This window comes from Adiantum capillus-veneris, chromosome 7 (genome assembly GCF_014529385.1).
Source record: "Adiantum capillus-veneris isolate H3 chromosome 7, ASM1452938v2, whole genome shotgun sequence".
Lineage (NCBI taxonomy): Eukaryota > Viridiplantae > Streptophyta > Polypodiopsida > Polypodiales > Pteridaceae > Adiantum > Adiantum capillus-veneris.
The window spans coordinates 78057168-78067104 of NC_140937.1; positions in this window are offsets into that span (position 1 = coordinate 78057168).

Consider the following 9937-nt stretch of genomic DNA (forward strand, 5'->3'; position numbering starts at 1 on the left):
AGGTCATGAGCCCCCCCAATCTTTCCCTTTTCGTGCTTTCCACCTGTACCGTGTATTCAAATTCTTGCAGACGAACTAGCCATTTAGTAATCGTAGAAGAAACATCCATGTGTTGTATGACATAAAGAAACATCTCATCCATGGTTAAAATCACAAATTACCTAGGCAGCAAATATGACCTGAACTTTGTAGTTGCAAATCTAAGTTCTAGGACTAAGTGTTCCACATGGGTGAAACCTTTCTCTCCTACTGCTGTCATCATTCGATTGGAGAATTAAATTGGCCTCATGAAAGATGTTGTTGTATCCTTCTGGAGTAGCACAACCCCCAAGGAGTCATCACCCACACTTGAGGTGACATAGAATTTTTCATCCCACTTAGGTGGTGAGATAGTTGGTAGGGTGGCTAAGACCTCCTTTACCTTGTTGGCGTGATGTTCACTCTCTTCGTCCCAGGTGAAAGTTGATCTTTGAGTGAGCTATTGTAGTGGTAGAACAAGTTGTGATAGTAGATGTATGAATCTACTCAAGTACCTCACCTTTTGTAAAAAAGAGACTAGTTGACGTGTGGTTGTTGGTGAAGGTAGGGTTATGAGTGCGGACACCTTACTTGGATCAGCATTGATACCTTTCGCTGAAATTTCATGACCTAACAAAATGACTCTACTTTTTCCAATGTGGCACTTGTCCACATTTAATTTCCCACCTAGGCTTTGCACCTTGACAAACCCTCAGTTACCTTTTTTAAGTGTGAAATGCGAGGGCTATATATACAAAAATCATCAATGAAGACTATTATGGATGTTCCAAAGAATGGTTGAAAGACATATGTGACATATCTTTGGAATGTGGTAGGTGCATTTGTGAGACCAAATGGCATAACTTTTTATGCAAAAGAACCCCATGGCGTAATGAAAATGGGTTTTAGCTGATCTTCCAAGGCTATGCGTATTTGAAAATACCTGTAATAACCATCACACACGATGTAGCATTCAAAACCTGCCACTTCATGCAGAATTTCATCCAAGAAAGGGAGAGGAAAGTGGTCTCTCTTTGTAGCTGTATTTAGTGGTTTGTAGTCAACACAAACCCTTCACTCACCATTCTTCTTAGGTGTCACTACTACGGGTGACACCCACTCTGAGTTTTCTACAGGATAGATGAACCCTGCTTCTAGTAGCTTCCTTATGTCGGCCAGGAGTGCCTTTTCTTGTATGAACCCTAGCCGTTGTAGCTTTTTCACAACTCGTTTTACCCCTTCCTTCAGCTTAATATGGTGTTCCACTACTGTAATACCTGTCATTATTTCATAGTTGTCAACATTTGCAAAATTTATCTTTCTCCTCAATTGTTAATTCCATAGAAAACATACCCTTCAACCTACTTTCTCCTAGGCCAGGTGATTTAATTTCCTCTTCGTTGCTTTTCCCTTCTGGTGACGGGTCGCTAGTGGTGTTTGCCCTTTGTAGATCCTTCATGATGATAACCATCAGATTGATGGAAATATCGCTTTCATCGGTGGATGTGGTCTCCTCCTCAAAAGTGGAAGACTCACTAGTGGTTTCATCTGCTGTTGATATCTCTAGGTCCATTTTCTTTTGCTTGCCAGTCTTCATGTCGTAGTAGATTGTCTCCCCTTTCTTACCACTCATGCGTAGAAGGCCAATGCCCCAGTCCTGCTTTGCCTTCATGGCCATCAACCATGGCCTTCCCAAAATTAATGGATATCCCTCCCCCTTAGTAGGCATTACAAAAACATCTACTTATACCTCAGTGTTGAAAGATTTTATCTTCATAGCACTTACCACACCTGCACTTTTTACTTTTGCGTTGCTTGCCATCTTTGCCTTGCATGGAGAAGGCTTGTCAATATCGAGCCCTAGCCGTAGCATCAAAATTTCACTCATCACACAAATTTGTGCACCTCCATCAATGTAGGTGTTTCCAACCCTCTTACCTTTTATGTTGACGTCAACAATTGGAAGGATGTCATCCATGTTGCAACCCAAAATTTCTCTAGCTAACTTTGCTTTGGAGCGCCTTGTACTTACCATTTTGGACCATTGTCGCCTTACCTTTGGTGCGAGATGTAGAAGCTGTGGCCACATAATCTTTGGTCCCTGATCTGCCACATCCAATGCTAGATCATAGGGCCTAGAACTTTTACCTAACTGGAAGTTGATGATGCCTAATTTCCATCGTGGCCTTCATGGCCTCTTGCTAGTCTCTCCTTTCATGCTTCTCTCATCATCAGATTGTGTAGCTTTCTCCCTCCTATCTCTTTTTACAATCATGGCTTCAAATGGTTCTACAAAGGTCACCTTCTGCTTACGCTTATCCCTCTCCTTTACTCGGGGTGGATCCACTACTACGACCTTTCCTTTCTCTTCTAGCCTTATGATGTTTACAGGGCGATCAGGTGGTGGTGTTGGTGGAAGAGGTTGATTGGGTGCTTGTGGTGGTGCCTGGGGTGGGCGTAGAATTTGTGTTGGTGGGGCTGGTGCTTGGGGTGGGGGTCTTCTCTCTCTAGGGGGTGAGAGTTGGTGGCTCCTACCTCCTCTATTATAGTAAATTTGTCGTGGTTTGGGATAGTAGTACATACCGTGACCATCGTCTCCGTAGTTGTAGTAGTGATACTCCCTGTTTTTTCATCGTGCTCTTCCCGCATCTTGATCTCTTTATTGATTCGTTCCTTGTTGTATCAAGTGGACAGACAAATTTTGCAGTTGGTCAGTAATATGGGCCAACATATCTTGTTGGTCAGTTCTTACCCCAGGAGCCGGTGGTGGTGGAGGAATGGTGATTGTTGTGGTTGTTGGTCGACGCGATATTCCTGCTTCTGTTGATTCGGTTTCTTTGGCTTTCATCCACAGCTTCTTGTCCTTAAAGCGAGAAATCTCGACGGCTAACTCGTGTAGCCAGGAATCTACCCTTCACCTTCTCCTTGAGAAGCGGCCATAAGCCATGCGTGAACCGGTCCTTTTTGAGGAATGCAACTTCCCCTCTTGCCAGTGACTCAACCCACCGTTCTCACAAATCCACAAACTTGGACTCATAGGTGGAATATTCTAAAAGACCCTCCTGCTTCAAGTCTCTGAACTTGTCCCACAGATTCTCTGAAGTGGTACCTCCCCCAAAGCGCCTCTTAAAAGCAGTTTTTAAGGGTTCCCAATCATCCTTAGTTGCTTGTGGAAGTGTGTTGTACCATGACCTAGCTTCTAACTTTATGAGATGCTTAAATATTCTAACCTAGGATTCATATACATACTTCAAAGTCATGTAGGAAATCTGTTACCAAATACTCCCCCTTCTTTCCTTTAAATGTTGGAAGTGCTACACTTGCCATGATTACTGAGAGAGAGAGCTAGAAAGACACATTGCTTAGCTTGCAATCAATTTTTTTCTTCTTCTTATTTTTCTTTACAAGGAGGCATGTATACCCTTTTTGCACTACAACATAGATTAAAATCTCAAACAGTACATTGCCTTGTACCAAAGGTAAGACAAATGGCCGATCTGATGCCAGAACCTCAAAGAAGCTCTCCCCACCCAGTATGGTGTCGATGACGTGCGGGTAGTGAGCCTTCAAGTCCAGTATTACCTTGATTGAGGTTACTTGTATCGGAATGTGTGATCTGCCTTGACGTAAGTTGTACTGATTCATGTGAATCTTAGAGGTGCTTCGTCACTATCCAAGCTTGTGGGAGCGGGCGGTGTTCTTTCTTGAAACAAGCTCAATATATCCCTAGTCTCTCTAATGAGAACGTGAGCTTGTGATTCCATTATCTGTGCTGCAGCATTAGGTGCGACTTGGAAACTGACTGTGATAATTACCTCGATGACTTGAGTTACCCAATTCTCAAAGTAGAATAGTGTTGATTCTCTATTGTGCAGAGCTCCCTCCATCTTGTTGTTACGGGTTGGTTGTAGGTTGCAAACATGGTTTCAACTTTCTCCTTCTTCTTCTTGGCACCCGGCCTATGTATATCCATAGAGTTTGGCGTGTTGGTTGACTCTTCCACTGCAAATCAATTGCCATTACGCCTGGCACTCGAGCTTCGATGGAGATGTAGAGTTCGTCTAGTTGTGCTTGGAGCTCTTCTTCTTCTCTCGCCCAGTTTAGAGAACCCTACAAACCATTCATCCATCCACAAAAGTTTAGGGGTTTCAGTCTTGTAAACTAGAGGGTTTCATGAAAGGACCCTCGGTGGGGGCGCCATGAAAATGATGGCCGGAAATGACATGCCATATGGGGTGGCCTCTACACCACACATAGCCTGAACATCCCCAAGCATAGGTAGGAGTAATCCTATAAGTAGAGAGGGGGCACCACCTAGCATAGGACGCAGAAAAACATGACCTAGGGTGGCAAAAAGTGAGATGCCCTCTAGGTAACCAACATGAAATGGTGATACAGCAAATGTCCACATGTAAAAAAATTGCCTAGTCAACAGTCAGGAGTGTGAGACGAGAGAGGTATGTGACAAGGTCGGAATGGAGCATACTGACTGATTGGAGAGGCCGCACATGATGGAGCACAAGCAAAGTGATATACAAGAGACGAAACATCCCACGAATGTGGGAAAACAAAACTAAGGAGAACACAGAATGGACTCCAAAGATCAAGACAACATTGCACCCTTACTTACAAATGGTGATCTTTACTGTTACAAACCTGGATCTTGGCACTAGGGATGCATGATGGACTGCGAGCGCCATATGGTGCATGGCGAAGTTGAAATTATCGGGAAGGTTAGTTGAGGGAAAACATCAAGACGGTTCAGCCACCGAAGGTCGATCACCAACGTTGAGAGTGGCCCAAGGTAGCATGGTGTCGATGCATTGAATCCTATTATACTCATGTTGCCTTGTGTGTGTGTGGGGGGGGGGGGGGGGGGGGGGGGGTAGTGACTGCCTTATGTGCATGGAGGGGTCGTGACTAGCCATGGTGTGGTGGCTAATGGGGAAATGGTGATGTGTTGCCAATGCTAAAATGCCCAAGCTTGCAACCAAACATGATGCCATGAGCTCTAGCTTGGGGTGCATTATGTGCTTAGTGGTGCTTAAAATGTAGAGTGCATGGAGCTAGTGTGTTCCTCCTTCACTTGTGCCTTTGCTTTGTGCTTAGCGGAGGCCTATTTATATAGGCTTGAGGGGTGTTCCTTACCCAATGGTCCTTGCAAATATCCACTGATCGTTGTCGAAGGTCTAGATGCCTCTCTAGTAAGAGAGATAGAGATAGAGAGAAGGTAGAGATAGAGAGAGAGGAAAGAGTGGGGTGGGGAGAGTTTTTTACAATCCACTAGAAACTAGCTAGGTTATTAGGGAAGAGTGAAGTTCGGGGAATTTACAAGGGTTTTGTTGATGGTTTGGGTGGTTGGTGTGAGGTTTAAGGCTGCGAGAATTGGTAGTTGTTGCGGGAAGCCAAGATGCTAGTGTCACTTCCTCTCGATGCCGGCCGAGGTGCACCTTCGGCACCACTTCTTGGTTTTGTGTTGGCGGCGTGCGAGTTGGCCGAATTCTTTTTTTTTGTTGGTGTTGATTCCTTTGGTTTTTTTAATTATTATCTGGTCTGTGCGTATATGCGTGCGTGTTCTGTGTGTGTATGGGTGAGTTTGTGTAGACGTGTATGTATATAAGTGAGTGCGTGAGTGTGTTTATGTGTTGTGCGTGCATGCGTGTGTATGTGTATATGCTCGGGAAGAGGGTGTGGTGTGTGGGAACGAGAGAGAGGGGGGGTAATTTTTATAAAACATGTGTATAATATATATATTTTTTATTTTTATTATTTTATGTGCTTACTGTGCGTAGGAAAATAGAGCGAGAGAATGAGAGTGAGAGAGGGAGGCGCTGGGGAGAGATGGGAGGGGGAGAGTGTGTGTGTGTGTGTGTGTGTGTATTTAGAGAGAGAGAGAGAGAGTACTCTCGGTGATGTTGCACCTGCACAGGCCTGCGAGAGAGAGAGAGAGAGAGGGATGGAGAGCAAGCTTTCGGGCTGCTTCTAGCCGACACAGAGAGCGAGGGAGGGAGTGTGAGAGAGTTAGTGTGTGGCTGTGGATGAGAGAGAGAGAGAGAGAGAGAGAGAGAGAGAGAGAGAGAGAGAGAGAGAGAGAGAGAGAGAGAGAGAGATGCAGTGAGAGTGTGAGAGAGTTGGTGTGTGGGTGTGGATAAGAGAGAGAGAGAGAGAAAGTGTGTGCACAGCCTGTGGGCTTGACACAGAGAGAGTGTGAGAGATAAAACGAGAGAGAGAGGGGGCTCGGATCCGCTCCTGGGTGGATGAGTAAGGGGGGGGAGTTATTGAGGGTCAACGGGGTCGGGTAAGGGAAGGGGATTATGTGTGAGAGATAGATAGAGAGAGAGAGAGAGAGAGAGAGAGAGAGAGAGAGAGAGAGAGAGAGAGAGAGAGAGAGAGAGAGTATTATTGTAGAGAGAGAGAGTTAGAGAGTGAAAGAGAGTATGAGAGTGAGAGAGAGTATGAAAGAAAGAGAGAGCGTACAGGCTACGTGGCCCGCTGGTAGTAGGAAGACATGAGGGAGAGAGGGAGGGGTGAGGTATGGTGGCCCGCCAGTGGAGTATGGACGAGAGAGGAAATAATTAAAAAATGTGAAGGGTGTGTGTGTACAAATAATGCAAGAGAGAGACTGACTCTGGTTCATGCATGGCGGCCTGCCAATGGAAAAGAACAATGTATTCTTGTTTTATTGGCTAGATGGTAGAGAATCAGCGTAAGAGATAGAGAGATGGTGGCTTAAAAGGCAAAATGCGATAGCCTATTGCACGCACGCGAGCATGGAAGGGGGGATTGGTGGTGGAAGTAAAAAGAGACAAAAATTTTTGTTTTCAATTTATTTGTGTTTGCTCATGCTCTTGAATGTGTCTTTTTCTTGTGGTTTGGGTTTTGAAAACTGAGAATTTTAACTCTTAGGCCGGGCTAGAGGGCCGTGCTGCTAACTCGGTATCAACACTAGGACCCATAACACCTAGTTTGCATGCATTTAGCAAAATAAAGATTCAAACTTGTATATCCATGATCATCTTTTCCAAAACTTATGGCGAATGTGATGCTCCTAGCACATATTAAAAAGGAATGTAAAGAGTTCTAAAAAGAAACTAAATACTTGCAGCTGCAATCATTTGCAAGCCTAGCAAAAACGTTTGAACCATAATAGAAGGTTAAACAGTAATCACTTCTAGGTATAAACAATGAAACCTTTTCATTAACAACTCATAGACTTGCTATATGCATAAACAACCATATGTAATGTTGTTTAGCTACCCTTGTGCCTTAACAAGTCATTCTAAGTATCCGACAATTTTTGGCCACTGAAATTGTTCTTGATACGTCATGCTGAATATGGTCTAGAAAACACATTTGACCAACATCTAGGGACTTTGGGGTGACACATAATTGAAATAGTGGGAGCCAGTAGTCCCAGATGCTCATATTCTCCACATGTGGAATATGTCTCATGTAAGGGTGTCAAAAAAAAGATCATCCTTCAAGTACGAGATGTACTTGTGCATGGAGGTAACTAAGATCATCCTTCAATTACAAGATGTACTTGTGCGTGGAGGTTTATGCAAACATTCTACAATGGGAGTGAGAGGGACCCTCATTAGCCTTGCTCCACACTGGGTAAACCGAACTCCTTGAGTTCCTAGACCGTGTTGTTTCCCATGTGACAACATGTGCCAAATAAACCGTACAAGTGGGTCTATAACTGCATAATGCAGAAACTTATTTTGGACACTACCGCCCAAATTTATTGGCTCTTACATGACATTGTCATCTCTCTTAAGAGCAAAAAATGGAGGATAACATAGTTTGCACATCCTGCGTAGAAAAAGCAAACCAAAAGTAACAAAACCAAAACAGATGCCTACCTGTAGGTTAAACATAGTGTTCACTTATCCGGAGTGAAAGGCACCTGCCCAAATTTCCCGCCTGCAAAGGCCTAGGAACACTACTTGAAAAGTAGTGAAATGCATGTAGTATTGCACATGTAACCGTGAGTGTTGCCTTTGCAATCCAGACCCCTTGGTTAAAAGAAACATTGTCAAACCCCTTTGTTAAATGTTGCATGAAAACCGCTCAACTACCAATTGATAGTATCTTAAGTCAACTCTAAAAGCTGAAAGTATCCACGAGCCCTTGGCAGTTTATGGACTTCTTTCCTTGAAAGTGCAAGTGTGAAGATTCCAAGAAGTGACCATCACATGTAATAAGTGATTTAATAATCACTAGCTCAGTCTTACCCCAAAATTGGACTCGTACAGACTCTCTTAGTGTTGTAGATAAAATAGAAAATCACTCAAGTTGGAATCGTATTCCCAACGGGATTTTGTCTAGACTCAAAATCCATAATCAAGGAGTTTTGTGAACATCCGTCATGTGTGAATTGCTTGCTTCATCTATACACCTTGGTAGAGAGACAAATTTGCGAGTTTGAGACTTTCAAAAGCTAAAATAACACCCAAAAATTTGGTAATGGCAAGATGTTTGCTTGTCCATTGGAATCAGGTACACAGTAAAGAGATTCGTTCGATGTTGAAAGCAATCACAGATGGATTACAAACAGATGGTGCTTAGCCATTCCAAAATAGGTTTTTCTTAGCCTTGGCAAAATAGATGGCTCTTAGCCCTTCCTATTACCATATCGACATAGAAAGATTTTAGAAAAAATCATGCCTAGTTTCACCTTGCCACAGAGAATTAGGAAGGAGAGAGAGAGAGAGAGAGAATGATGGCTGAGGAAAATCCCTTTTTCAAATGTTTTGTATGCCCCTTGCATGTGATCCAATGCGAACCATGTCTGTATCTTAGCTTATCATATAAGCGTACAACAGTGTACTTGTACCATAAATCACATCTTGACTCACATCATGTGTATGTGATTGTGATTGTGATTGTAACAAGGTGCATATGTATGGCACTTTGCTTGTGAATAAACATAAACACAAAATGTTGTAAAATATCAATAACGGAGCTCTTCCTTGACAGAGTAGCTAGTGTTGTAGCACAAACACAAGCAATGATGGGTGTTGTACGTCCATTGCACTAGTATGCCATGCATACCAAGCAAAAAATAGAATAATAATCCCTTGGATTCAATGGTAGTCTCAACCATGTAAGCCTTTCGTACACATGCCTTGCACGATTACAATGGCATGGATACATCATAGTGCACCGTTGTGGAAACTGTGAGCTTATATCCACATAGTGCCAAAGATGTGTGCCATTATCATTGATCTGAAGTACTCAATTGATAATACATTGGCACATGAGAGAAGCCGTGCTTTACATGAAGTCCGGCAAAGCACCTTGCTTTGTACAGCGGCTTCTTATGGAGTGTGCCCAAGCACTTTGCTTTTCACACTAGAGAAATTTTTTCCAAAATGAAAAGGAAAACATAGACAAGAACAACACAACTTGAAATTTACTAACCTTGTCATCCACCTGTGGCGAAGCTGTTGGTAGGTCTCTCAAAACTAGTGCATAGCCATATATGTGAATAACTTGAGAGCTGTTGGATGTCCCACACATGCCTTTGTGTCTTGGTTTAGGCCAATCTCTATTGAGGAAACTTGCAGACATGCTGCAAAGACTCCAAAGGTTGTATGCTGACAGCATATTCCAGACTTTGGAACTACTATGTAGTATGTCCTTGGTTCCGAGAAGTCTATCAGTACGATGAGACGAAACTGATACTAAATGCTCTTAGATAATAGGTACGCTTGTTGAGACACATGTGTCCAAGTAGAGAAGAATCGACCTTGTGAAAATTTCATAGAGATGCGGCCTTGCCGAATTGTGCACTTTATTGAGAATCATGAGATTGCCCCTAGAGATAACATCTACAAGTTAGCATTAGATTCAACTCATAGCCATGGATATCAATGTTTACCACTACTTCATGTACTTATGTTGTCTGCTCCCT